The following is a 25,251-nucleotide window of genomic DNA, read 5'->3' as shown; positions in this document are numbered from 1 at the left end:
GAGATTGACTTACATTTTCCTAAGATGTTGAGCATCTTTTCATAGGCTTATTGGCCATTTGTATTTTTTTTATGGAAATGTGTACATTTAAATCTCTTCCCATTTAAAAAAAATTTTTAATGTTTTATTTATTTTTGAGAGAGAGAGAGAGAGAGAGAGAGACAAATCGTGAGATCATGACCTGAGCAGAAGTCGGACGTTTAACTGACTGAGCCACTCAGGTACCCCATCTCTTCCCATTTTTAATTGAGTAGTATTTTATTATGAACTTGTATTGTTTACATATTATGGACACAAATCTCATACAAGATATAAGATTTACAAATATTTTTTCTCATTTGGTAGTTTGTTTTTCACATTCTTGGTTTTATCATTTGCACTACAAAAGTTGTTAATTTTGATGAAGTTCAATCAATCTATTGTGTTTTCTTCATTTGTGCCTTGGTGTCTGTCTTCTAAAAACATAGCCTATGCCAAGGTCACAAAGTGACCTTAGTTATGTGTGTTGTGTTTTACACATTTAACTCTTAAGTTTAGATCTATGATCCATTTTCCGTTAATTTTTATGAATGTTGTGATGTAGTAGTCTAACTTCTTTCTTTTACATGAGGTTATCTACTCCCATTTACTGAAAAGACCATTTTTTTTCCCAATTAAATTGCCTTCTCATCCTTGTTAAAGAACAATGATTATAAGTATGAAGTTTTATTTCTGGACTCTCTATTTTATTCCACTTAACTAATGCCTATCTTTATCTTTAGGTCAATACTACCCCAATTGATTATTTTAGCTTTGGATTATCTTTTGGAATTAAAAAGCATGTTTTCAGCTTCAAGTTTTCTTCAAGACTGTTTTTACCATTTTACAGTTCCATGTCCCTTAAATTTCTGAATGACTTTTAGGATCACCTTGTCAATTTCTGCAAAAACCTCAAAGATTAATGCTTGAGTTTGTTAAGAATTGTGTTGAATTTGTAGATCAGTTTGAGGAGTATTTCTGTATCAACAATACTGAGACTTCTAATACATGAACATGGCATATCTTTACAGTTTATGCAGATCTTTCCATCAATATTGTATGTTTAGTTTTCAGTGTATATCTTACACTTCATAACATTATTTCTAAATATTGTATTATTTTTGGTAATATAAAGGGAATTTTTCCTAAAATACTTTTTTATCATGGAAAAATACACAATCAATAAAGTTTACAATTTTAAACATTTTTAAATGTACATCATTACCACCATCAAACACCAGAGCATTTCCATCCCTACAAACTGAACCCCTTAAATATTAATTTACCATTTTCACACCCCTGACTGGTACCCTTATTTCTTTTTTTCCTACAAATTTGACTATTCTAGGTGCCTCATAAAAGCAGAATCATCCAGTATTTATTATAGTGTGACTGCTTATTTTAATAAGGATAAGGTGTTCAAATTCCATCCACGTTGTAGCTGGTGACAAAATTTCATTGCGTTTTAGAGCTGAAATAGTCCATTTGTACGTCATGTTGTTTTGTCTCTCCACTTATCTGTCGATAGGCATCTAAGTATTTCTACCTTTTAGCTATTGTAAATAAGGCTGTGATAAGCATGGGTATACAAATATCTGTTTAAATCCATGCTTTCAATACTTTTGAGTATATAATTAGATGTGGAATTGCAGGATATGGTACTTCTAGGTTTAATTTTATGAGGAATCACCATACTATTTTCCACAGAGCCTGCATCATTTTACATTCCCAGTAGCAATGAAGAGGGATTCCTCATCAACACTTGATATTTCTGAATTTTTTAAAATATAGCCATCCTAACAGATATGAATTGGAATCTTATAGTTCGGACTTGCAATTCTCTAACAATTAGCCTTGTTGAACATCTTTTCTTGTGCTTATCAGTCATTTGTGTATCCTCTTTGGAGAAATGTTTATTCAAGTCCTTTCCCATCTTTTATTTAGTTTCTTTGTTCCTGAGTTGTTAAAGTTCTTTACGTATTTTGGAGATTAATACTTCATCAGATGCATTCCATAGGTTACATTTTTGTTGATGGTATCCTTTTATGAGCAACAGTTTTTAATTATGATGAATTCCATTTTATCTATTTTTTCTTCTATTCCCTGTGATTTTGGTGTCATATCCAAGAAATCATTGCCAAATCAATGTTATAAAGACCTCCTGCCTGGGTGGCTCAGTTGGTTGAGTGTCCGACTCTTGGTTTTGGCTCAGATCATGATCTCGCAGTTTGTGAGTTCAAGCCTTGGATCAAGCCTTGCATTAGGCTCCGCACTGACAGTGCAGAGCCTACTTGGGATTCTCTCTCCTCCTCCTCCTTTGCCCTTCCCTTGCTTGTGTGCTCTCTCTCTCTTAAAATAAACTTTACTTTAAAAAAAGACTTCTCCCATGCTTTCTTCTAAGAATTTTATGGTTTTAGCTTTTACATTTAAATCTTTGATCCATTTGAAGTTAATTTTTATATATAATGTAAGGGTTCAATCTCATTCTTTTGCATGTAGATATCCTATTACCCCATACTATTTGTTGAAAAGATTACTCTTTCTCTCATTAAATGGTCATGGCCACTTTATTAGAAATCATTAGTTATTTCCAATATATATATTTGATATATGTGTGTGTGTGTGTGTATGGTCTATCTTGGCTTCCTATTTTATTTCATTGAAAATTTCAGTTTTCTTATGTTGTTGCCCAAAGGAATGTATCAGCTTTCAAATATATATATACAAGTTTTATTGGAAGGAGTTAGATAGTGTAAAAGCTTAATATAATTTGAATCAAGATCAAAGCAAAAAGTTTTTAAACATAGATAAGCTTATTCTGAAACGTATGGAAAGGAGACCCTAGAATAGCCAAAACAATTTTGAAAAAGAAGAATAAAGTGGGAGGAATCACTCTTCTCAATGTCAAAGATTGCCATACAGCTACAATAATCAGAACAGTATAGCAATGATGGAGAATGATGCACAGATCAATGGATCAAAATAAAGAAGTGAGAAATACACTAACACAAAAATGTCCAATAAATTATTGACAAAGGAACAAAAACAATTCAAAGGACAAGAGAATGTTTTTTCAAAGAATTATGGTGCAGCAACTGGAAACATGTTAATCAAAAAGTTAAACTCTCACCCTTTACAAAAAGTAACTCAAAATGGATCATGGGCTTAAACTTAAAACACAAAACTGTATCTTTTAGAAATATCATGGCAGAAAACCTCAGGACTTAAGGTTGACAAAGAGTTCAGACACTTGGCACCAAAAACATGGTCCATAAAGGAAAAGAAGTAGACTTTATCAGAAAAAGAATCAATAAAATATTTGTGGTCTGAGAGAAAACCAATTACAGACATGGAAAAAATGTGTTCATATTGCATATCCAATATATATAGATATGCACACATGTACATGTATATGTGTGCATATGTATACATATGTGTATGTATATATACATATATAAATGTATGAATATTTTATATTCATATATATGATATATATATATAAAACCAAAAACCTCTGAAAATTCAACATTTAAAAAAACAAATTCTAATTAGAAAATGGGCAAAGATATGAACAGATCTTTCACTGAAGAAAATATACAGACGCCAAATAAACACATTAAAGACATTCCACATCATTACCCATTAGGGAAGTACAAATTAAAACTGCAATGAGATAGTAATACATACCTANCAGCAGCAGCAGCAGCAGCAGTCTCCAGGCTCTGAGCTAGCTGTCAGCACAGAGCCCTATGTGGGGCTGGAAACCACGTGAGATCATGACTTGAGCCGAAGTCGGACACTTAACCGACTGAGCCACTCAGGCGCCTGACAGTGGGTCCTTCTTATACATTGGTAGGAATGTCAAATATTACAATCACTCTGAAAAAGAGTTTGGCAGTTGCTTTTAAATATATAAATGGCTTATCATTGACCCAGCAATTTTACTCTTGAGGATGTTTCCCAGGGAATTGAAATTTTACTTTCAATCAGAATTTTCTACACAAGTGTGCAGTGGAGATCTATTCATAGTACCTAAAAATTGGCAACCAACCAAATATCCATCAGTAGTTTGATACATCCACACAAAGGAATACTAGTTAACAATAAAAAGGCAAGAAGTTTATTTATACGTGCAACAACTTGGATGCCATCCACGGAAATTATGGAAGAAAAAGAAGCCAGTCTCCAAGTGACACAAACTTTATGATTCCATTCATATAACATTCATGAAATAATATAATTAGAGAGATGGCAGTTTAGCTGTTGCCAGGTGTCAGGAATGGCAGAAAAGGGGATCAGTGTAGCTATATAAAGGGGTAATATTAGGAGCCATATAGTAATGATATACTTCTGTATCTTGATTGTGGTGGTGGTTACACAAATTTGAAACATGTGGTGAAACTGAATACCAACACCCACATATACACTCACACACACACACACACACACAGACACACACACGTATATGTTTACTGGTGAAATATGAATAAGTTCTGTAATTTTAATAATGTGCATTTCCTTGTTTTGCTATTGTACTATAGTATTAAAACATGTTAAAACTGACATAGTCTGAGTAAAGGGTACACAGGACTTCCAACTCCTTTTTTTTTTTTTGCAACCCTTTGTGAATGTATAATTATTTCAACATAAAAAGTTAAATAAAAATCACAGTAGGATATCACTGGACGTTTACAGCTACCAAAACAAAATCAAACCAAACCAAACAAAAATGACATCAAGTGCTTGTGAAGTGCGGAACATCCTTGTAGAGAAATGGGAACTCTCATACATAAATGGAAAGAAGGAAAACTGGTACAGTCACTTTAGAAAATAGTTTGGCTATTTCTGTCCTTTTTTTTTTTTTTTTTAGTTTATTTATTTTGAGAGAGAGTATATGGGCATGAGGGAGAGGACAGAGAGAGAAAGAGAGAGAGAATCCCAACCACGAAGGCTCCACACTTAGAGCACACGTAGCCTGATGCAAGGCCTGAACTCACTAATTGTGAGATGGATCATGACCTGAGTCTAAGTGAAATGGGGTAGTTAACCAACTGGGCCACTCAGGCACCCCAAAACTATTTCTTATAAAATTGAAAATACACTTTCTAAAAACTAAACACTTAATGAATGACCGAGAAATCTTACTCCTCAGTGTTTAGCAACCAAATGGTGAAAACTTAACATATATACAAAAGTCTATGTGTACATGTTTATAGAAGGTTTATTTAAAATTTCCCAAGTCTAGAAATAACCCAAATGCCTTTCAGTGGCTGACTGGATAAGCAATAAAAATGCATCGTTTCAATGTAGAAACCTACTTAACAATAAAAGAATGATTTATTGGGGGCACTTGGCTGGATCATTTGGTACAGCACAGAACTCTTGGTCTCTGGATCATCAGTTTATGCCCCACATTGGGCCTGGAGCCCACTTAAAAAACAAACAAAACAAACAAACAAATGAATGAATGAACTCTTAAACAGGAATATGACATATGACTACAGGAATGGATCTCAAATGCATATATACTGCATATGACATTCTGGACAAGGCAACTCTATGGGGACAAGAACAGGTAATTGATTTCCAGGAACTGGCAGTGGGGGATGAATACAAAAGGGTAACCAGCGGGAACTATTGAGGTGACAGATCTATTGTGTATCATGACCATGCTGTTGTGAACAAGAGTCTGTGCTTTTTCCAATACCGGTTAAGTTCTATACCACAGAGTGAATGTCACTGGGTATCATTTTCTAAAACCCAAACATGTTTAATAAAACATACTTAAAAAGAGACAAAGATTTAAGATATTTTTTTCAAAATTCCCAAAACCATATTAACCCATTGATTCAAGAATCACAGCCAACCTAAGCAGGATACATTCAAAAAGAAACATGTCTTGATGAATTGTCATGAAACTGGAAAATCATATAAACATGTAAAATAAAAATGTATAAAATAAAAACATATACAAGAAGTATAAAAACATATAAAAGAAACATTAATTAGAATGAATAATAAGAATGGCACTGTAGAGGTGCCTAGGTGGCTCAGTTGGTTGAGCATATGGCTCTTGATTTCAGCTCAGGTCATGACCCCAGGGTTGTGGGACCAAGCCCCACACTGGGCTCCATACAGCGTGAAGCCTGCTTAAAATTCTCTCTCTCTCCTTCTGCCCCTCTCCCCCACATACATTCTCTCTGTCTAAAAAAAAATACACTGTATTCTCATTAGAAAATATAAGCTAGGATACAATTGGATTACATCTTTGAACTGCTGAAAGAAAAAATTCTCAATGTAGAATGATACAATTACAGTGAAAATATTCTTCACAGATCAGACATTTTCATAAAACTTTTAAAGACAAAAGCTGAGACAGTTGGCCACCACAAGGTACAAACAAAAAGAAATATAAAAAGTTTTTTCAGAGAGAAAAAAATGACTCACATGAAAGAGTTGAAAAGCCCTTGATAACTGCAAATGGATGGGTAAATGTAAATATTTATATTATAAATCATGAAAATGTCATTATCTATGTAAGGCAATATAATAATAATGTATTATCAGATTTACAACATATATAAATAAAATATAAGACAAAAGTGCAAATGATGGAAAGACACTAATGAAATTACACTGTAAAGATTTTTACATTGTGAAGTTTAGAAGAAACAAATATGCTATATATATTCATGAATGTTCACCAAATATTTTTTAAATGTTTTATACCATCTACTATCCATATGCTGTGGATACTGAAGTTTAAATTAAATAAAGCAAAATAAAATGGAAATTTTAGTTTTCTAGTTGTACTATCTATGTCAGGTGCTCAATAGCCACATAGTTAGTGGAGATGTAGACCATTTCCGTAAGGGGAGAAAGCTCTTTGAAACACACTCATCTGGATACTAACTTCCCCTAATCCAAAACCCATTATCAAAACTTCCTCCTGGTGATAATGGTGATGGGTTACAATGTGGAAGAATATATCCAACATCACAATGACAATGAAGCAAATTATTGCAAACCTAAAACCGAAACCAAATAAAAAATAAGAACATTTTATGTACAACATAATGTTAAATGCATTATTCTGTTAGTGTAAATTATTGAAGTATTGTAATTCATATATTGTATTTATTTTGATGTGGCAAATATTTTTAAAACAAAATATAACAAGTTCCCATGCATTAACCTTTTAAATGCCATAAAGATTTTCTTTTGTCTCATAGGTTTTAAAATAAAGGATAACTTTCTTGATAAAACTGAAATGCCTTATTCCAGAAAGGCATACAATTATGAACCAGAAAACTATACTAATCATCAGGGAAATGCAAATCAAAACAAAACAATGAGGTATTACCTCACAACAGTCAGAATGGCTAGTATCAAAAAAATAAATAAGTAAATAAATAAAGAAAAGAAAAAAGAAAAAACAAGTGTTGGTAAGAATGTGGAGAAAAGGGAAACACTGTGCACTATTGGTGGGAATGTAAACGAGTGTAGCCACTGTCAAAAACAGCATGGAGCTTCCTCCCAAAATTAAAATTAGAAATATCATACAATCTAATAATTCTACTACTGAGTATTTACCCAATGAAAACAAAGCACTAATTAGTATATTGCACTCTTATGTTTATTGCAGCATTATTTACACTGGCAATGATATGGAAGCAACCTAAGAGGCTATCAGTAGACGACTGGATAAATATGTGGTATATATAAACAATGGAATGTTACACGGCCATAAAAAAGGAAGAGATCTTTCCATTTGTGACAACTTGGATGAAGCTAGAAGATAGTGCACTAAGTGAAATAAGTCAGACCAAGAAAGATAAATACCATATGATTTCACTTTTATGTGGACTCTAAAAAATAAAGCAAATGACTAAACAAAAAGCAGAATTAAATCTGTAAATACAAAGAACAAATTGGTGGTTGCTGTGAAGGGGAGTAAGTGGGAGGAATGGATAAAATGGGTGAAAAGAGAAGTGAGAGATATAGGCTTCCAGTTAAGGAATGAACAAGTCATGGGGCTAACAGCAAAGGGAATACATTCAGTGATAATGTAAATTGCAGATGATAGCTACATTTGTGGTGAGCATACCATAATGCACAGAGTTGTTGAATCACTATATTCTACACCTGAAATTAATGTAACATTGTGTGTCAACTACATTTCAATGAAAAATTATAAAACAGTAGAAGTTAATATTTATTTGACTTGTGCTAGGTTTAAAAATAGTGGTTATAAAAACAGACTTTTATAAAAATTGGGGGAAAAAACAAAAGGAGAAGCTTGTTTAATGAGACACAGATACTTAAATGTATTTTGCTAGAAATAGGAAGGCTATAAATACCTATACATGTAATTGAAAGAAGGATCAGAAGCAATAGGTCCATTGAAAAATTAAATAAGACATGAAATTAAAATTAAATTAAAAAGGAAAGAAATAAAAATGAAACTGTTAATAATAGGACATGTAAGTGATTTGGGAGAAAATTTTGATATAAGACACACAAGCAGGTCACTTTATTCCTGGATTATTATATGAAATGTGAAGTATCAATGTGGCAGGAGACAAAATCAAAGCCACAAAATCAAAGCCAAATGTATGTTCAAAAAAACAAAGTTTACAATGTTTCTATTACCGAGTAGATAATTTCACAATGGATGAACAAATTAAAATGCAAATGGAAAATACCACTATACATACATGCTTAAAATCTGTACATTACGTAAATATAAATTAACAATGGATTTAGCATGTTAAAAGTGATTTACAAAAACTGAGATGCTAGTTTAGCCAGAATTTGAGGAAATGCATATTTTTATACCTGATAGATGAGAGCAAACATTGGTATAATATCCCTTAAACACAATATAATATTTATAAAAGTTTAAATATTACATCAATGTGGCCAATCATATTTCATTAACAATTTAAGAAGTCTGATAAATGTGCAAAGGTGACTGTACCCAATGTCCATTGTCCCATTACTTATAAATGGTTAAGTAAAAATTTAATGTTATCCAAAAGTCCATCAGTGAAGGACTTTTCAAATATAGTATGGAGGAGACATACAGGGAAATAAATTGAAGCCACTTAAGGATGAAAGAGATCTGAACACACAAGAAATTCTGCTTTCACAAAAATATTAGATTATAATATTTTGATATAAATATATTGTGTGTCTAAATATATATCAGTATACATACACTCAACTACAAGCAATATTTACATGTATGTATAAATATGTATGAATAATCCTTAATAAATTCATTTCCAAATTTTCATAATCTTACTCTAACATTATAATAGATTACACTTCATATTGCATTTTTGTACAAAGTTCAAAGCTCATGAGGCCTAAAACAATGTGACTGAACACATAATGTGTAAATAATGGAATCCAATTTTCTTATTTAACTTCAAGTTTTCAAAGTAATTTCTATATCACATAATTCTGAACTGCATTATCTTGGTTTAAAATATTATTGACATGAACTAAAATAACTATACTTAGAAATGAAATAACCATTACATACCCCATGTCCACTGCAATTTGTGAGTCACAATTTATTCTCTTTCAGTATGAATTTGTAGGAGTGCACCATCCCCCGTCACAAAACTAAAATGTTAAAACAACTGATAACAAAAACTTTCAATGTAAAGCCATGAATTGAGCAATTGTACTTTGTACAAAACTTTAATGCACAATGTATTTTATATTTAAGCTTCATATATATTTATATTATATAGATATAATATGAATTGGGAATTCATGACATCTACTCATTTTAAAAGAACTTGGGAGTCCAAATGTCGTGCTATTACTTTACCACATATGAAATTTTGAGAATGAGATACTATTTTTTCCCATGAATATAGCTGTGAGCTTAATAATATTAATTATTATAAGAATAAAAATAGCCACCTTGTACTGACCATTTGTATTAAGCTAGAATCTGTCTTTGTATTTTCTATATATTTTTAGAATATATACTAATATACACTCAAAGGAAATATTTTTATCCTCATTTTAGATTTGATGAGAATAAATCTACTCTTTTAAGTTAATGCACAGGTTATTGACAATCCAATATTCAGTGCAAGAACTACATTAGTCACAGAGCGACATACTGGCCAATGCTAAATAGCAGTATCAATGCTAAATAAAAAATTTTTATGTTTTTCCAACTTTAATGATAATATCTCTTATCTTTCACATTAGCAGTGTGACCTACAGCAAGTTATTTAATCCCTTCATATCTCTGATTTTTGCATTTGGAACAGCAATTATACCCAAATTTTTTAAAAGCATAGGTCTCATGAGGATGAAATAATTTGTTAGACATAAAAGAATAAAAGCAATGTCTGGTACATAGTAAATGTTCACTAAACACAAGAAAGTATTTTAATTATTTTTTTGACCTGATTTTTATGTAAGTTCTATGTTAATGCTCCTCTATCCAAATTTTAATTTAATTTGAATATCTTTAGGGAAGTCTGTAAAAATTATCTGTGGCTTTTTTCAGGTTATCTGATAGGATATACACTGTATGATGAATAGTCTTAAAAATCATTATTTCCTATCACCATTAACCAATCATCAACATAAAGGAAGCAATATCAGCTTGTTTAGTAACTAGAAGTGCTCTGATGAAGTCAGCAAGAATAACAAAAATTTTGGACACACTAGCATTACTTGTGCACAAAACCATTTTCATTTTAGTGCTCCTCAAACATTGCCATTGAGGCAGTAATAACTAGTGATATTTCCCTGGGCTGTCTTTAAGAGAAAAATAAGCTGGAAAAGTTAAGATCCATGCTTCTGATACAATTTCCTTCAAGTAAAAGGGTTAATTTGCAACTGGCTCTTTTGTAATGACAGCAAATGCAAGAGACATTACAAAAGTACTTAGGCCAGGGCAATGGTTGGGATATGTTTTGAATATAAACTAAGATACAAGATTTCTTCTTTGAACAAGAGACACAGTGTCCCAGTAGCAGTCATACTATGTTTCGAAGAAAAAAATAAACACATATAAACAACACAAGTAAATACATATTTCTTAAAGAGAAATGCCTGAATTATGTAAGCATATTTTCATATAGTCCCAGGTGTGAGTAAGATAAAGGGAGTTAATTTTATTCCTTTATTCATTGATTAGCTTATCTAATTTTGGACAATCAAATGCCCCAAACATACCCCTTTTCAAGTTTGAAGTGAATGTGTTGAGATATGTTCATCTTCCTTGGCCTACGTATGTGAACTAGAATCACTTCCTCTGTTCTAAGTCTTATAAATAAAAAAAAATTAAAAAAGCTTCCTATCATATCCAATATTAAGCAAATTGGCATTGTTGGAATACGCCTATCCCCATGCAGTATACTCTTTACCCAGCATATAACAGCATTAAATATGAGTGTTTTATTTACAAGTTCATTATGGTTAATAAGGAGATACATTTTTCTTACTGTTAATAAATAAGTAATAAATAAGGTCTCTCTTCTCTCCCACTTTCTCTTATTGTCTATCAAGGTAAATTTTATAGGGGCACCTGGGTGGCTCAGTCAGGTAAGCATCCAACTTTTGGTTTCAGCTCAGGTCATAATCTCACAGCTTCAGGGATTCGAGCCCCATGTCTGGCTCTCTGTTGACAGGGAGAGCCCTGGTTAGGATTCCCTCTCTCTGCCCCTCCCCCACTCGTGCTGTCTCTGTCTCTCTCAAAATAAATAAATAAACTTAGAAAAAAAAGATAATTTTTACAAAGGACACACATTTAGTGAAAGTAAGGTAACAAAGTCTTTCCAACCACTCTGAAATCAACTGAACAAGGAAGAATTACACATGAAAACAAAGTATATCTTTGATGAATTTTTAAAATAACCACAGGAAAATTCCAATTCAAATTCAGATATGGCACTCACAAAAGCTCCCCCTTTCCTAATTAGTGTGAGTAAAGGAGCATCAGAAAGAGGCAATTTGAAGATGAAAGATTTAAGAACTTCCTGGGATTCTGAAATAAATTCAAGTCCACTGATGGAAAAAGTGAAGTGAGGAAGCCACATCTTCAAATACAATGGTAAAGGAGAGGGGCGCCTGAGTGGCTTAGTCGGTTAAGTGTCCGACTTTCGCTTAGGTCATGATCTCGCAGTTCGTGGGTTCGAGCCCCGCGTCGGGCTCTGTGCTGACTGCCAGCTCAGAGCCTGGAGCCTGTTTCAGAGTCTGTATCTCCCTCTCTCTCTGACCCTCCCCTGCTCACGCTGTCTCTCTCACTCTCTCCTAGAAATAAATAAAAAAATAAAAAACAAAAAAACAAAAAAAACAATGGTAAAGGAGAGAGCCTGGTTGATCAGTTTCAAATATTCTGGACAAGCTGCAGCCTGAGTAATAGGGAAAGCAGAGGAAGAAGAGACAAAAAGGCAGGTAGGGAAAGGTGGCTAAAATGCAGAATTATCAATGGAAGTCTATCTACAAAACCACAGAATTAGTTAACTCTCATATCACTACTCAGTTCTCCTTTCTCTCAACTACAAAATGCAGTCAACACAACACTTTTATGCCAAGGGAAATTATTTAGAAAGGTGTTTTGTTTCCTAAAGCAACCAAAGTATTGGTGACTATAGAATTTGGGCTTTTCATGTCATCTGTCCACTAGAAGAGTTCCTACCCAATTAAGCTACTGGAAGTATTGGGCGCCTGGATGGCTCAGTCCAGTAAACATCTGACTCTTGATTTTGGCTCAGGTCATGATTTCAGCTCAGGTCACAATCTCAGTCTGTGAGTTCGAGCCTTACATTGAGCTCTGTACTATGTCAGTACGGGCCTGCTTGGAATTCTCTCTCCCTCTCTCTCTGCTCCTACCCCACTCATGATCTCTCTCTCTCTCTCGCTCCCTCACTCCCTCTCTCTCAAAATAACTTAAAATTTTAAATAAAACTAAAATAAAATAAACTACTGGAAATATCATGGCCTAAAAGCCAGTTTATGAAATAAAAGCAGTCATGTGACAAAGCCTTGTCTATGGAGAAGGCTGCCGATTAGTTATTTTAAATTAAAAATGGTGTAGGAGTAAAAAGCCATGCCAACTTAAAGCTCCTACTGAACCAAGTAGGAAAAATCAGTCTTCCTGCCCTGCCCCTCCCTTCCTTTCCCGTCCATTTCCTTCCTCCCTCATTCCTTTCTTTGTTTTCTTTTCATGGGGGACATTAGCACTTGGGCATAGGCTAATGATCAGACTTCCCAGGCTGCTAGAGAGTGAAGTGATCTGCAAAGATTTTAGTGGTCATACGAGCTGGTGGTACAAACCAGCATAGCAATCTTCTGTGGTATTTTCATGCCTAGTTCCTCTACTGTTTTATTTCAATTCTTATCATTGTAATTATATTCTTTCCCATACATGTAATTTCACTACCACTACTTTTAAGATTCTTTTTCTTTGTCTTTAATTTTCAGTTTTATTATGTTGCATCCTACTACGGATCTCACTGGGTTAATCCTGTATGATGTTCTTTCAGCTTTTTGCATCTGTGTATTTATAACTTTTGCCAAATTTGGAACATTCCAAGAATGACTCCTAGAAATACTTTTCCATCCTTAAAATCTTTCTTCTATTCTCCTAAGATCTTAGAATGACTTTTATCATGACAAAAAGCAATAGAAAATGTTTGCAAAGATGTAGAGAAAATGAAACACGTGTGCACTATTGTTGGAAATGTAAACCATTCCAGCCACTATGGAATATATTATGGAGATTATTACAAAAATTAAAAATAGAAACATCGCATGATCCAGCAATTCCACTTCTGGGTATTTATCAAAGTGAAGTAAAACATGTAACTCAAAAATATATGTGCATCTTCATGTTCATTGTAGCATTATTCAGATTGGCTAAAATATGTAATCAATCTAAACATTCACTGATGAATGAATGGATAAGGAAATGTAGCAAATATACACAAAGGAATATTATTCATCTATAAAAAAGAATTAAATCTTGCCATTTGTGACAACATGAATGAAACTTGAAAACATTAGCTGATTGATATAAGTCAGACGGAGAAAGACAAATACTGTGTGACTTTACTTGTATGTGTGATTTAAACAACAAAAACAACAAAACCCGAGCTCACAGATGCAGGGAATGGGTTGGTGGTTGCCAATGGTGGGAGTTGGGGAAAGTGAGTAAAATAGGTGAACAGGGTCAAAAATTACAAACTTTCAGTTATAAAATAAATAAGTCATGGTGCTTACAGTAGTATGGTGACTGTAGTTAATAACACTGTATTGCATATTTGAAACCTGCTAACAGAGTAAGTCTTGAAAGTTCTCATCACAATAAAAAAAAGTCATAACTATGTATAGTAATGGACATTAACTAGATTTTTTGTGGTGGTCATTTCACAATATATACAAATATTGAACCACTATGTTGTACATCTAAAACTAAGTTAATGTTATGTTTCAATGATATGTCAATTAAAAATAGTAACAAGTAATTTTTTTAAATTAATAAAAATGTATAATAAAATATTTTGACACCATACACATTCCAGCAATAACTGGATGTTCATTTACTTTGTATTTACTTCACCAAGCTAGAAGCTAGAAGCACCTTGAATCTCATTGTTCAAAAGTTTTTACAGTGTTCAGTCTCATCACACTACTTCCCTTCCTGAAGGTTGTGATGAGGCTAGACGTTCCAACCCTCTAATCTCTTGATCTTACTGGTGATCAGCTCCATCATAAAGCTATCTAGAGGCCCCATCCTGTCACTTCATTAGCATAGATTCAGTTTGATTGGAAGAAGCTCTTAATGATTAACAAAAAGTATTCCTAATCACTTGGGAAATTGCAAGAGGCTTAGGAGCTCTTGTACCAGAAAATCAGGGGAAAAAAACAAATTATTTTTGTGTGTTAACCACCTTTATGCCATTAGAATGCTTTTTCTAATCAATTAATGATTAAATTAGCTGATACATTTATGTACTTAATCTCTCACAGTAATAGTAAATATTTTTTTATCTTGTCTTAGATGATCTTTAAAGGGATGACATATTATTTTATAAGGTAGTCAGCAAGTGGTGTGTTCATTTGTAATTATTTCATTATTTTTATGTGAAAATAAGTTTTCTAATTTTGACATAAGTTTAGCATTCATTTCCATTTTCATCAGTTTTTCATTTCTTAAAATATTTCATCTCAATGTAAAGTATCTAAATTTCAATGTGAGATACTTGAGTAGTGTTTTTACCTTAGTCAACTAACTCTTCAATGGTACTAGGACACAAATCATTTATTGTTTTTTAAGTTGGTTAAGAAAACTAAAAATATATAAAGCTTAAGATCTCTTTTATTATTATGTCTTGTGAGAGGGCCAAATTTTTAATAAGTATTTATTTTGCTTTTGGAAAAACAATTAGAGAAGTTGGCTAATGAACAAATACATTTTACTTTCGTTACAACCAAATCAATTGTTCTTATCAATTATAGCAGCACTAAATACTTTGGCTCTTTTGCTTCCTTTGTTTTTCTTATAATTCAGGTTGTTTTAACCTACTTTTTTGTGTAATATTTGATTCTATTTTGTTGTTTATATAAATTTTGGCAGACCAGATCCTGGCCTAATGAAGAGGCAAATATTCTGCAGCGGGAGAAAACAAGTTTCAATATCTATATGAAAATTCATAATAAACAAAATAATAGTGAAGCAAGTGCTCTTTTGATCAACAGAAATCCTAAACTTTAAATCTTAAGATCATTATGTAATAACCAAATTTGTAATATTAATTATAAAAAAAGTTAAGGTCTTTGCCTCCCTGTCTCATATGTGTGCACATGTGCACACAAATATACACACAGAGACATCCACATACCATATATATAATCAAGTCAAAATTTTATTTACCATACTTGGACCACACATAGTGCCATTCACAGTGTAGGTAATATCATCTGTTACATGTACTGTTGGTATTCTTAAATATTCAGAGACACACACATGGCCTTCCATGTAAGTATACTGAACATCAAAATTTTTAAATGGTATTACTTCTAAACGTGTCCAATGACAAACTATCTTTCCACAAAGGATATCCCTGGCAATATAAGGGAGAAACAATTATCCATATGTTACTTAGGGACAAAAAGTTTTAGGCAAATAGTAGTTCAAATATGAGGGTAATTGAAAATGTTACTCAGACTATAGCACCAAGCTATTCAGAACATAAGCAATTTAGGATGTGCAACATAAATATTTATCTGTATATAATGCATTCATTTTTTACTTACATTAAGCAACTCTTTGAAGTACAAACACACAAACACACATTGGAAAATTTATAATTTCCTAAATACACACTTAAAATTACAATACTTTCTTCCACAGTTTCCAAAATCATCTTCCTGAATATTCACTTCTTGTGTACATAGAGAAGTAGAACCCTTTGCAACTGAAAATATATATAAAGTTCCAATTATTCATCTTTAAATAACATTAAAAACTAAAAGTGTTGTGTACATAGAGAAGTAGAACCCTTTGCAACTGAAAATATATATAAAGTTCCAATTATTCATCTTTAAAAAACATTAAAAACTAAAAGTGTGGTAAATTAATAGAGAGATATCTAGACAACAGTAATGCCCAGTCAATGTCAGGTACTATAAATTTTTGGAGTCATCTACTGGCAATACAAGAAGAGACATTAAAAACTCCCTCTTGAGAATAGGAAAATTGCTATCATAGTGCAGAAATGACTAAGAAATCAAACCATCGTTACTCTCTTACCTACAGTTCTAATATTCTACTCATTTTCCATCAATTACCTGAAATTTGACTAATATCTTATTATTTTTTTCCTATAATTATTAGATCTATCTTCCTGTTGTCATAGTTTAAAGTTGTTTTGATTTACAATTTTATTTTCAAATTTGTATTTACACAAACAACACCTTTTATCATGGTTACAGGGTGTATTACTGATATTAGAAAAATATAGTTTAAAAATGAACCACTGAGAAGCCCACATAGGAAAGACAAATCCCATGATATTTGGTTTTGAAAGCAAGAGGGCCAAATTTTGTGAATTCTTACAACCAGCAGGACTCAAAACCTAGAATTTTTAAACTCAGCAGCTAGGCTCTGGTTGAACCCAGAGGGCATTAGGAAGCTGAGTCCCTACTCTTAGACTGCAGGACAAATAGCCAGCAGAGATACAGAGGGAAGCAGCAGTTTGAAAACTGTCAGGGGCAGACAGGAGGGAGAGTGATTTACTCATCTTAAAGCATAGTCTGGAAAGGCAAGGATCATGAGGAAATGCCTCCAGGAACAAAGGAACTAGCTGGTGCCATTTTCCTCCCCCAGCCCCCACCATAAACACAGGACCACCTGCAGGAAACAGCATGGTACCACCATTTGTTACCTAACTTGTTTACACCAAGCCATACCCCCTTCACTTCAGTGGATCAGCCCTTCCCAGTCATGCTTTCCTCAGTCCCAGTGCTATGAGCCCCCTCCCTCAGAAGACCAGTGTAAACCCCAACACCTAGTCAACTGACCTACATGTTTTGTGGGATCTCAGTTCCTGTAGTGGTGGTAGGAGGTCTCTTTCTCAAATATATATATATATTTTATTTCTGAGACAGAGAGACAGCATAGCAGGGGAGGGTGAGAGAGAGAGAGACACAGAATCTGAAACAGGCTCCAGGCTCTGAGCTCGCTGTCAGCACACAGCCTGATGCAGGGCTCAAACTAACGAACCGTGAGATCATGACCTGAGCCAAAGTTGGACAGTCAGCCAACTGAGCCACCCAGATGCCCCATCACCTTGTTAAAACGTGCTGCACCCAGGGGTATCTGGGTGGCTCAGTCGCTAAACATCCGACTTCACCTCAGGTCATGATCTCACCACAGTTTATGAGATCGAGCTCCACGTGGGGCTCTGTGCTGACAGCTGAGAGCTTGGAGCCTGCTTCAATTCTGTGTCCTCGTCTCTCTCTGTCCCTCTCCCACTTGTGCTCTGTCTCTGCCTTTCTCTCAAAAATAAATAAACATTAAAAATTATAAATAAATAAATAGAAATGTGCTGCACCCAGCCATGGACCAAACATTGCACACAACGGGAAAAAAGAGCCTCTGCAGATAACTGTACTGGAGAAAAAAGAAGCAGGGCATAGGGAACTCATGTAAGAGACATTCCCTAAAGCATCAGGTCCTGGAGAACAGGAGACACTGTGGTGCAGGGTACTAAAGGACAACTTCTTCATAAGGCCATTACCTTCAATAGCAAGATGCGTAGTAGACTTATCTAACACAGAGACCCAAACACAGAGTTAGACAAAATGAGGAGACAAAGGAATGTGTCCTAAATGAAAGAAATATGTCCCAAGTGAAAGAGCAAATCACAGCAAAAGACCAGAACAAATATAAGTAACATGCCTGATAAAGAATTTAAAGTAATAATCATAGAGATACTCTCTGCACTTGAGAAAAGAGTACAGAACATCAGTGAAACTCTTAAGGAGATAAAAAGGACCAATCAGAGATGAAGAACAAAATAAATGAAATTAAAGATATATCCAATAGAATAAGTAGCAGGCTAGATTAAACAAAGGAAAGAATTTATAACCTGCAAAATGGAGTATTGGAAAGTAATCAAGCTGAACACATGGGAGTAAAAATAATTATGCAAATTGAGAACAATCTTAGGGAACTTAGTGACTGCATCAAGCATAAAAGGTTTGCATTACAGAGATCCTGGAAGGAGAGAGAGGAAAGGGAGCAGAAAATTTATATGAAGAAATAATAGCTGAAAAGAATTGATGGTAATACAATAGTAGGGAAATTTAACACCCTACTTACATCCAAACAGGAATACGACAAGGAAACAATGGCTTTGACACTGAATGACACACTGAACCAGGTGGATTTAGTGGATACATTCAGAACACTTCATACTAAAACAGCATAATACACATTCTTTTCAAGCGCACATGGATATTCTCCCTAATATATCACACATTAGCCCACAAAACAAGCCTCAAGAAATTCAAGAAGGTCAAAGTCATACCCTGCATCTTCTCTGACTACAATGCTCTGGAACTAGAAGTCAACCACAAGAAAAAAACCTGGAAAGACCACAAATATATGGAAGTTAAATATATGTTACTAAACAATGAATGGGCCAACCAAGAAATCAAAAAGCACATGGAAACAAATGAAAATGAAAACACAACCTCCCTTGGGATGTAGAAAAATCAGTTCTAAGAGGAAAGTTTATAGCAAGACAAGCCTACCTCAAGAAGCAAGGAAAACCTCAAATAAACAGCCTACCTTGTGCCCAAAGAGATAGAAAAAGAATAACAAACAAAACCCCAAACCAACAGAAGGAAGGAATAATAAAGATTAGATCAGAGATAAATGATGTAGAAACTAAAACACAAAAACAAAAACAAACAAAACCCCCCAATAAAACAGCTCAATAAAACCAGCAGCTGATTCTTTGAAAAGATCAATAAAATTTATAAACCCCTAACCAGGCTCATCAAAAATCAGAGAGAGAGAGAGAGAGCCCAAGCCCCCCCCACCAAAAGATCAGAAATGAAACAGAAGACAAAGAGGAGAAATAATAATGAAAACACAAAGGATTGTAAGAGAATATTATATAAATTTATATCCCTAAAATTGGACAACCTAGAAGGAATGGATAAATTCTTAGAAACGTATAACCTACCAAAACTGAAGCATGAAGAAACAATATTTGAACAGATCTATTACCAAAAATGAAAATGAATCAGTATAAGAAAACAGACTAACAAAACAAAAATAAACAAACAAAAAACAAAACAAAACAAAAAAGAACTCCCAACAAACAAAAGTTCTGGACCAAATGGCTTCACAGGAGGATACTACCAAACATGTGAAGAAAAGTTAATAACTATTCTTCACAAACTCTTCGAAAAATAGAAAGAAGGAAAACTTCCTAATTCATTCTATGAGACCAGCATCACTCTAATACCAAATCCAGATAAAGGCACCACAAAAAAAGAGAATTACAGGACAATATCTCTGATGAACATAAGGCGAAAATCCTCAATAAAATACTAGCAATCTGAATCCAACAATATATTTTCAAAAAGTCATTCACCAAAAATAAGTGGCATTTATTCCTGGGGTGCAAGGGTAGTTCCGCATTCACAAATCAATCAATGTGATAAATCACATCAAGAAGAGAAAGGGTAGGAACCATATGATCATTTCAATAGATGCTGACAAAAGCACTTGACAAAGTACAACATCCATTCATGATTTAAAATAAAAATAAAAAAAAAAACCACACTCAACAGGGACGCCTGGGTGGCTCAGTCGGTTAAGCGTCCAACTTCAGCTCAAGTCATGATCTCACGGTTTGTGAGTTTGAGCCCTGTGTCGGGCTCTGTGCTGACAGCTGGGAGCCTGGAGCCTGCTTCAGATTCTGTGTCTCCATCTCTCTCTGCTCCTCCCCTGCTCATGCTCTATCTCATTCTGTCCCAAAAATAAATAAACAACAACAACAACAAACACTCAACAAAGTTGGTTTAGATTATATTGAGGCCCTAGCCACAGCAATCAGAAAAAAACAAAAAGAAATAAGTGGTATCAAAATTGATAGGGAAGATGCAAAATTTTCACTATTTGCAGATGACATTATACTATATATAGATAACACAGAAGATTCCACCAAAAAAACTACTAGAACTGATAAATGAATTCGGCAAAGTCACAAGATACAAAATCTATACACAGAGAACTATTGCTTTCCTATACACTAATAATCAAGAGGCAGAAAGAGAAATTAAGCAAACAACCCATTTAAAATTGCACCAAAAACAATAAAATATCTCAGAATAAACTTAATCGAAGAGGTGAAAGACCTTGTACCCTGAAAACTATCAAACGCTGATGAAAGAGATTCAGGGTGACACAAAGAAATGGAAAGACATCCCATGCTTATGGGTTGGAAAAATAAATATTGTTAAATTGTCGGTACTACCCAAAGCAATCTACACAGTTAATGAAATCTCTATGAAAATACCAACAGTATTTTCCACATAACTGGGTCAAACAATCCTAAAATTTTTATGGAAAAATTCAAGACATCCAATACCCCAAAGCAACAAAAAATAAAACCAGAGGTGTCACAATTCCAGACTTCAGGTTATATTACAGAGCCGAAGTAATCAAACAATATGATACTGGTACAAAAACAGAGACATAGATCAATATAACAGAATAGAAAACCCAGAAATGAACCCACAACTATATGGTCAATCTTTGATAAAGCAAGAAAGAGTATCCAACAGGGAAAGGACAGAGGACAGTCCCTTCAATAAATCGTGTCAGAAANAAGGGAGGGAGGGAGGGAGGGAGGAAGGAAGGAAGGAAAGAAGGAAAGAAAGAAAGAAGACCACTTCCTTACACCATACACAAAAATATATTCAAAATGGATTAAAGACCTAAATGTGAAACCTGAAACGATAAAAATCACTGAGAACACAGGCAGTAACCTCCTTGACATTGGCTATAGCAGTAGTTTTGTACATATGTCTCCTGAGTCAAGAGAAGTAAAAGCAAAAATAAACAATTGAGACTACATCAAAGGAAAAAAAAACCTTCTCCATAGTGAAGGAAACAATCAACAAAACTAAAAGGCAACCTATGGAATGGGAGAATATATTTGCAAACAACGTATTCAATAAAGGGTTGGCACCCAAAATATATTTAAAAAACGGAGACAACACAATATCCCAAAAGAAAATAATCCAATTAAAAAATGTGAAGAAGCTATGGCATTTTTTCAAAGAAGACATACAGACGGTCAACAAGACATATGAAAAGGTGCTCACCATCACTATTCATCAAGGAAATGTAAATCAAAACTACAGTGAGATTATCACCTCACACCTATCAGAATGGCTAAAATCAAAACCAAAAGAAACAAGTGTTCATGAGGATGTGGAGAAAAAGGAACCTTCTTGCACTGTTGGTGGAAATGCAAACTGGTGCAGGCACTCTAGAAAACAGTGTGGAGATTCCTCAAAAAGCTAAAAATAGAACTATCCTACAATCCAATAATCATACTACTAGGTCATTACCCCCAAAATACAAAAACATTAATTCAAAGAAATGCATGTACCTCTATGCTTAATGTAACATCATTTACAATAGCCAAATTATGGAAGCAGCCTAAATGCCAATCAATAGATAAATGGATAAAGAAGAAGTGGGATATATACAATGGAAGATTATTCAGCCATTAAAAAAAAAAAAGAATGAAATCTTGCCATTCACAATGATACGGATGGAGCTAGAGACTATAAATGCTAACTGAAGTCAGTCAGAAAAGACAAATATCATATGATGTCACTCATATGTGGAATTTAAGAAGTAAAACAAATGAACAAAGGAAAAAAAGAAGAGGGAGAGGGAGACAAACCAAGAAACAGACTCTTAACTATAGAGAACAATGATAGTCAACCAGAGGAGGTAGTTGGTGAAATGGGTGAAATAGGGGATGGGCATTGAGTACACTTACCATGCTGAGTACTGAGTAATGTATGAAATTGTTAAATCACTATATTGTACACCTGAAACTAATATAACTGTGTTAACTATACTGGAGAAAAAATACAAAATATAGTATTTTCCAAATAACTGCACACTGTCTATCCATACCTTGGCATATTCCTTGAAAGCAGTAGGCAGTGTTATTATTGCATGGCTGTAAATCAGCAGATATCACATCAGGCACACAAAACTCAGATGTTCCATTGCATAATACTGGAAAATCACACAGATCTTGGCTTTGTTGACATAGAGTCCCTTTTACAGAGCTGTGAGACAAAGAAAAAGAATTATTTTTGTCAAGTAATAAGCTAAAACTGTAAAAATATTATGTAAGAACAGTGTAGATCTATCATTTCTATTATTACCACATTTTAACTACTTAAAGTCAAATTATGAATTTACTTAAAAGCTCAAGACTGGAAAAAACCCAAATGTCCATCAATGGATGAATAGATTAACAAATTGTGGTATATTCATGCAACAGAATATTTTCAGACATATAAAGGAGCACTGATACATAAGCTACAAGTGAACGAATTCAACACTATGTTAAGTAAAGAAAGCCAGACACAAAACGTCACATATTCTATGCTTCTTATGAAATAACCAGAATAGGTTACTACAGACAGAACAAATTGGTGGTTGCCAGGACTGAGGGGAAGGAAGAAAAGAGAGCAAGTGCTTAATGCTCCAGAAGTTTCCTGTTTGAGTGACAAACTTGTTTTGGAACTAGATAGAGGTGGCAGTTGCATAACACTGTGAATGTACTGAATATCATCAAATTGTTCACCTGAAAATGGTAAATTTTATGGTACATGATTCAGGTATGACCTCAGATATGACCAAAAGGAATCAAGAGTGTCCAAATAATTTGGAATTGGTATTGAATAATTGGACGTATCTTGAGTAGAGATTGAAACAATACAGTGAAGGCAAACAGAAGGAGGCTAAAAAAAAATCTAAGGATAGCTTCTGAATTCTGAAGTCCACTGTGTATGAATCAAGTATCTAAAGTTTATACAGTATTTGAAAGTTGTGTTAAAAAAATAATGTAAAAAAAAAGTGAATGCACCAGGACAGAAAAAAATCATGAAAGAATGTACCGAAATATTTTGAGAGCTCACCAGACAAGTATTTTTATCATAGCATGGTCCAGTGCCACACTCTGCAGATTCAATCAGAGTACAACGTTCAGGATCACAGCATTTTCCAAATTTGCATAGCTGAAAGTAAACACAATCAGTTTAATAATAGGAATTTTCAATCAAAGAAGTAATTTTATTTATTTTCAAAATATACTATAGTATGTCTCTTAGTTAATCACAATCACAGTATGATTTTGACTTCTGTATTTATTTTTAATGCTACTTTTTTTAAACTTTATATATACCCAGTATAGGGAAAAGAATAGTAAGGAATTATTCGTGTCTCCATGCTCACGAAATTGAACTGGTAAAAATTAAATTCAATCCTTTTTTAATGTTTATTTATTTGAGAGGAGGAGGGACAGAGAGAAAGAGAGAGAGAGAGAGAGAGAGAGAATCCCAAGGGAAGTCACGCTCAATGCCTAACCCAGGGCTCAATCTCACAACCATGAGACCATGACGTGAGCCGAAATCAAGTTGGACACCTAATGACTGAGCCACATAGGCATCTCAAATGCAATTTCTGTCAATCTGCTTTGAGTTCATAAATATAACACTGTAAATCTAAAAATACATTGCCATCTTATCAATTCTCCTCAAGATATCATTTTGGGAATACATAAAAATTTATGAATGTGACAAATTGAGATTTCTAAATTATGATAATATGATTATGATGATGATTGAAAGAGAGAGGACAAGCAGGGGAGAGGGGAAGAGAGAGAGAGAAAATCTTAAGCAGGCTTCACGCTTAGTGCAGAACCCAACATGGTGTTCGATCACACAACCCTGAGACCAAAGGTTGGATTCAACCTGAGTTGAAATCAAGAGTTGGATTCTCAACCCACAGAGTCTCCCAGGCACCCCTAACAATTTATTGTACTAAAGGAATGTTTCAGTGAAAATTTTGTTACTACTTTTTAGCTCTAAGATTTTATATTAAAGATTAATTCTAAAAGTTATTAGGCTATAATGTATAAAAATACTAAAGGCTCTTTATAACATACTCATTTCCTTCTATGTATAAACTTATCCTTTAAGTGTAAGAGTAATGTTTCGTAAGACTGATAGTAATATTTATAAGTTAGTAAAATGATAGGCAAAGATAACTAAGTGCTTACATCTACTTCAATTTTTAAATCTTTATTACTAATGTTCCAAAAATTTACATATATGCACCTTCTGGTTTATTTTATATTTCTGAATATATTTTTATGTTAAGGTATTCTTGTGCTTATTTCCTTTATTTGTATGCACTTTTATATTAATGATCTTAACTCTGGCTACTAATTTATCTTTGCTATGTTTTACAATTTGTCATTGACACCTGACTTTGGTTTTTGCATGTTTTGGGGTTATTCTGGTTAACTTTTTGATATTGTGATATTGTGAAATGATAGACTCATGATATCTGATAACTATCATCTTTTTTGTGGGTTTTTTTCTTGAATTTATGGATAAAACTTTCTTTCACAC

General features: G+C 33.7%; 1 pseudogene across 1 annotated transcript in view; it reads right to left on the bottom strand.

Moving 5' to 3' along the window:
- Positions 1 to 25,251, bottom strand: part of LOC144239125 (A disintegrin and metallopeptidase domain 3-like) — a 67,051-nt pseudogene that overhangs the window by 4,426 nt on the left and 37,374 nt on the right. The window contains exons 4-12 of the transcript XR_013337319.1: positions 23,734 to 23,853; positions 23,556 to 23,638; positions 22,719 to 22,896; positions 18,143 to 18,158; positions 16,388 to 16,478; positions 15,935 to 16,124; positions 9,569 to 9,651; positions 6,932 to 7,046; positions 226 to 230 (exon numbers count right to left, since the gene is read on the bottom strand). The product of XR_013337319.1 is annotated as an A disintegrin and metallopeptidase domain 3-like (transcript). The remainder of the gene's footprint in view (positions 1 to 225; positions 231 to 6,931; positions 7,047 to 9,568; positions 9,652 to 15,934; positions 16,125 to 16,387; positions 16,479 to 18,142; positions 18,159 to 22,718; positions 22,897 to 23,555; positions 23,639 to 23,733; positions 23,854 to 25,251) is intronic.

This window comes from Crocuta crocuta, unplaced genomic scaffold (genome assembly GCF_008692635.1).
Source record: "Crocuta crocuta isolate KB4526 unplaced genomic scaffold, BGI_CrCroc_1.0 scaffold177, whole genome shotgun sequence".
Classification (NCBI taxonomy): Eukaryota; Metazoa; Chordata; class Mammalia; order Carnivora; family Hyaenidae; genus Crocuta; species Crocuta crocuta.
Note: the sequence above shows the minus strand (reverse complement) of the source record. Positions and strands in the feature narration are given on the sequence as shown.